Below are 6,070 nucleotides of genomic sequence, written 5' to 3' on the forward strand. Positions count from 1 at the left end.
AATTATCCACAAGAATTGGCTCTGTTGTCTCCTGCAACCTTGACTGCTAGATAAGTTCTCTTGCCTGCATTCTGTGATTTTGAGGCTACCTAGGAAAGTTTCTTCTTCCAATTGTTACTGTATTGTTAATCTCAGACACGCTAGTCTATAGACAAAGCTTTCTGCATAACACAATGAAAGATTTATACCCATCACAGAATTGTTTAAAATGATTCCCACTGTCTCTAATTATGATCTAAAAACTTGCAACAACACTGGATATTTTATCACTGGGCAGGGGAAGGAGCAGATACAGGAATAGGGCAAATCCACTTGACTTCACACACCAAACAACTCAAATGCAGAAGCTGTAACTACATTAAAGATTTATCCTTTATGCTGTGGGGGGACAAGAAACAACTAAAAACATGACAGCAATAAATAGATAAATTAATTTGGTGATTACTCTTAAGCACACCAAGCTTGTAACAATTAATAGTCATAAAAGCTTTTGTTTCCCTTTGTGCAAATACCCACCTTGTCAACAAATATGGTAACTGCTATTTCATTGAGTGTGGAACTTCTTGAATTTCATCTGTTCTTTTGACTCCCAGTAGTCATAATTAATATAATAAAACCCCATTACAAAATCATTATTGTAAAAGCAAATAAATTCTTACATTGTTAATGCCCCCACCAGGCCCTTAATCACTTGAACTGTCATGCTGCATTAAGTATAACATCGGTTATATAGGATAAAAACATGCAATCCAAAATATATTAAGATGATATTTTCAAGCCATTATCTGGAGTGTAAGGGCTTTTAAAATTATTTTCTTTTTTGAGCTTTGAATATTTTAGAGGATAAAGACCTCATTAATTTATCAGTAAAAGCTTGGGTCCACCACCCCCCCAAAAAAAATCTTTTGGCCTTTTCACGTTTTTCTGGCTGAATCCCCTCATCCATTCATTCCTCTCTCATTTTTTAAAAGTTTTCCTCACTGAATTTTATTTGTAGGTACTCTTGTACAGCATTTAAAAATACTAGCATAGTTTAGATTTAAAATTAAGTTTCAAATACCTTTATAATATTCTTCTATTGAGGATTTGATGAGAAACAGTTTTAGAAATGGTAGGGATTAGAGAAAATATAAAAATATAAATCTAGTTTTTATGGAATAAAAACTGCTAAATATAAAAAGCAAGTAGGGGCTAGAAGTTAAGGTGTTTGAATGAATGTAGCAGACCCTGCTCCTAAGCACTGCCCTATAATCACTGACACATCAGAACTGTATAGTACCTCATCCTGGGGCCTTCACGTTGAATTACCAGCTTAGCTGAAGACACACCATCCCTCCCAAAAATGGAGTCACAAATATTCTGACTAAATGTAATGGTTTAGAATTATTAATTGTACTAAAATTTACTCATAATGCTCTCTAGCTTCTTTGTCAATAGTGAGGCAAATGAAAATATGTGCCTTTGGTGGATTTAATAAGCTTGCATCCATTGAAAAGTTGTAGATTTGACAAAAGGGTATTATTTTAAAAAGAGAAAGAAGGGTCCACAGTGATAAAACAGAGTAGGTGTTTACTTCTCGTGATTGACCCAAGTTAGAACCTGGGCACCACATAGATTCCCCCAAGCCTAGCCAGGAGTGATTCATGAAAGAAGATCCTGGAGTAAGCTCTGACTATCTGGCTGTGAAGCCGACTTACCTAAAATATAAAAAAGGAAAAAAATATATACAATGTAGTCATTATGTTCTTTGTCCTGCAAAGTACATAAGTTTAAATTTGTGGCCACTTTTCCTTGTGTTTGAACTGATTTATAGCTCCATTGTGTGTTTTTAAATTTTTTTTTCCAAACTGAAAGCAATTTTTATTTTATTTATTTATTTATTTATTTATTTATTTATTTATTTATTTATTTATTTATTTATTTATTTATTTATTTATTTATTTATTTACTAGTTTAGGGGACCAATCGGGGGTTATTTTTGGCTCTGCACTCAGAAATTGTTCCTGGCAGGCTCGGGGGATCTTAGGGGATTCCGGGGATTACACTCAGGTCTGTCCCTTCTGGGTCTGCAGTGTACAAGGCAAATGCCCTCCCTGCTGTGCTATCACTCTGGCCCCATAAGCAATTGTTTAATAACTGACCAGATTACAAAAATGTGGTGAATATCTTATCTCATCTTTCTAATTAGCCTGTTGATCTGCTCTTCCTAGTTGTCAGCATCTCCACCTTCTAGAAAATGAGTAGTATTTTTTTCTTCTCCCTGGCAAGAAGATAATTTAAAGGACTAGAGGAAGGTTTTCTTTTGAAGAGTTTGCCAACAATAGAAATCTCATGAGTCATATCCTCCATGCAGAAGATGTTGTATATACAATAATTTACAATTTACAATATTTACAATAAATTTACAATTTGCGCAATCAGTGAATTAGCTGTTAGAGTAAACTCTTCTTGTAGACTTTTAGAATAAACAGGTTTGTAGATCAACTCATTTACCCCCATGCAATATAGACTTCTACAATTCTTAGCATGTTCACTGAATCTCACTGAGATTAACAAAGGTGCCATTGAAGATCTGGGGAAGGTGAAACTCTGAAGGACCTTTTGCATCTTCTGGCTCACACCACTGATACCTCTGATCCTGATGACAAAACTCAATTTGATTCCAACATGAATGCAACAGATGCCAGGTTTTCTTCCATCCTAGCCACACGAATCTCTGTCCTGTATGTCTGCCTATATTCTTTGTGATAATGCTAGCTTTTTCATAGATTATCTCCTTTCTTGACTTCCAAAGCATCTTAGCAAAACTTCTTTCTCTGGTGCTTAATCTTCATTTTTAATAAATTCTTCCATTTTAATTTTTAGGGTTTCAGGAACATCAGGAAGCTTCTTTTTCTTGTTTGGGGTTGCTGATAATTGACTTAGCAGGATCTTTTTTTTTTTCTCTTCTGCAACTTTCACATTTACAGTGGCAAGAGTAATTTTGAATTTAAAAAAAATGGGGGGCGAGGTTACACATGATGGTTCTTCAGGATTTACTCTGGTGGCTTTTGGGAAACCATATAGGTCTCAACTGTCATTGGTCAATAGAATAGCAAATAGCTGCATCTGGTAAAATGGAATTTCATATTATTTTGCTTTTGTAAGTCCATTTCAACTTTATATGCATTTGATGTGTGGTAGTTTTCATTCTCCTTGGCACATTCTAATACCTGGCTGGTACTTTCATAGATTAACAAGTTAAATGAGTGTAAAAATGTTCATTTTAAATTTGTTTGAGAGGCATGGTTATCGATTTAAAACTTCTTTTAACATTGTATTTATAATGCAGAATGCACTGATGAAATTAAAAGGAGAATTGATTCCTTAGTCTCTGCTCTACTATAGTACCATATTCTTATGCTTTATATCAGTGCTTTTTAGAAAAACTTTGCACAACAGTCACATGCATTCCTCTTTCTCTTCTTACATTGAATCTTCATGTCTGTAAAAGTCATGAGTTCACAGATAATCCCCAAATATTTACACTATCATAGAGGGACAACTGTCACTAATTTAGAAATTTGATGTCAAGGATTTAAGATTTTGTCTTGCTCAAAAATGGAAAAAGAATGCCCATTATTTGCTTTCCTGCATCTTTAGTCATTGGTTGTTTTTATTCTTTGTCAGGGCTCAGGGACTGACAGCTGTGATAGCAGAATGCCAAAAGGTGGAATCTACTGACATTCTGCCTTGGGCCAGGGATGACACTCAGCAGTAATGTACTTGCCTCTCCCTAGCTTCAGTCCCTGACTGAACACACACACACACACACACACACACACACACACACACACACACACACACACAAAACACAAACACACACAATATTTCTTTTCTCATCACTTCTTTTAATTACTTGGTTTTATATTGTAAAATTTAAAATAGTCATCTAGCCTGTAAATTATATAGGACTTCTGTGGGAATTGAGAAGACAATAGGGATGAGACAAATGATATAACTCACTTTTTCAAAAATAGGAAGAGATAATTTTTAATGAAACACTATAATTATAGGACTGAATTTTCATCCTTGTTTCATGTAATGTTCCCAGATTGACCTTATACATGTAGAGATATATACCCATTCTTGGTTGTTCATTTTAAAAATTAGGTAACTATTGTGGAATAGGTAAAATGTTTCAAACAGAAATGTTCTAGAAATTGGTACACTATGAAAGCCATACTCGAAACAAAATTATATCTCTCTTTAAATAGATATAAACCATGTAAATATGCTTATCAACTTTATTTCATTCATGTATTCATTTCACAAAGATGCTTAACTCTGACACTAAAAATCTGGAATAAAAGTAGTAGAAAGTAGGAACCATAAGTTACAGGAGTTTTGATTATTCTGAGAAGGGGTTAGAATGGTTAAATATATTGTGACAGAGGTGAGTTTAATGTACTTTTATGACTTTGAGTAGTAACTAGAAAGAAAAAAAAACATTGCAAGACTCTTTTTCAGGAAATTAGTTGCCTAATACTTCTGATCATATGTAACTCAAGTGGTTTAGAGAAATTGGGAGCATTTTATTTATTTCAGTTTTGTTATCCCTCTATGTTTAGAAAAGTCTTAGAAATCTCCAGTCTCTATTAGGTGTCCAAAGAGGAATCAGAAGAAGGGTTTTGATTCGAGTTTAATCAAAGTATTTAAAGGGATTGAAGTAAACCCTGGAGTCAGTTTTCAAGGGCAGAAGGAGTTTGACACAGAAAAATCTCATGGTAAAGTGAAATTTACGGTGATAGAATGAAAGTCTTTGTGTTAGTCTTTTATTTTTTTCTATAAAGATGTTCTCTAACAGGTGATAGTATGTAAATTTATTAAACTAAGAAGTTTTTTTTTTTTTACTAACTACAATATTTCATTCAAAATAAACAAGAGAATTGGTGAATAAAGAAACATGTAGTGATAGGACATATAGTATATTTTAACTATAAACACTTTTTAAAAAAAGTATTTAAATTATTAAATTAAAAATTTTATTTAAAGCCTGTGGTTTGAAAACTTATTCATAGTTAAGTGCTAGATATATACTATTTCATCACTAATTATCCTGCTACTAGTTACATCCTGCCACAGAAAATGCTCCCAGAGTCCATCCATACCTCTTATTTTTCTCCACCCTATCCTCTTCTCCAGTCTGTCATAATAATAGGAACCTTTTAAAGTTTTGTTTTTAAAGTTTGAATCCTAAGACTTTATTGTTGTTGACTTAATGGTTTACATATTTAGGCCTGTAATTTCTTCACTCAACCAATGCAGTTGAGTCCCTGTTCCCCATTATTTCACATCTGTCTTTTTCCTCCTCCATTCAATTCTACTTCATCTCACTATATTCTGGGCCCAAGAGTATTATAGAAAACTTTATTTGTAAACAATTGCATTTTTTCAAACAGTTATTCAAATTGGACATATAATTTATATCACCTGTGTTTATTTTTCTGGCTTCTTCATTTAACATACTATTTCTCATTTCTATCCTTTTTGAAGTGAATTGCATGACGTATCATTCCTTACAGCTATGTAGTTATTATTCCATTTTATATATGTTCCACATCTTCATGATCCATTCATCTGTTGTTGAACATCGAGGTTGATTCCACCTCTTAGCTATTGTATAGAGTAGTGTGATGAATACTTATGTGCATGTATCCTTTGAATGGAATTTTTTCTTTCTTGGAGATAGATATCAAAAAGTGTAATTTCTGGGTCTTATAACAACTTGATACTGAGTTTACTGAGAACCCTCCATATAGTTTTTCATTTTTTTTTTTTTTGGTTTTTTTTTGGGCCACACCCGATAACGCTCAGGGGTTACTCCTGGCTATGAGCTCAGAAGTTGCTCCTGGCTTGGGGGACCATATGGGACACCGGGGGATCAAACCGCGGTCCGTCCAAGGCAAACGCAGGCAAGGCAGGCACCTTACCTTTAGCGCCACCGCCCAGCCCCGATTTTTCATTTTTTATATGAGTATTTTCTTTTTGTAACTTTCCTGGAGGTAAGTCACAGGATAAATATATTGCT

General features: G+C 33.9%; 1 pseudogene; it reads right to left on the minus strand.

The window, feature by feature from the left end:
* Positions 1-2,167: 2,167 nt before the first annotated feature.
* On the minus strand, positions 2,168-3,482 carry LOC125996922 (60S ribosomal protein L7-like; annotated as a pseudogene).
* Positions 3,483-6,070: the final 2,588 nt, after the last annotated feature.

This window comes from Suncus etruscus, chromosome 1 (genome assembly GCF_024139225.1).
Source record: "Suncus etruscus isolate mSunEtr1 chromosome 1, mSunEtr1.pri.cur, whole genome shotgun sequence".
Taxonomy (NCBI): Eukaryota; Metazoa; Chordata; class Mammalia; order Eulipotyphla; family Soricidae; genus Suncus; species Suncus etruscus.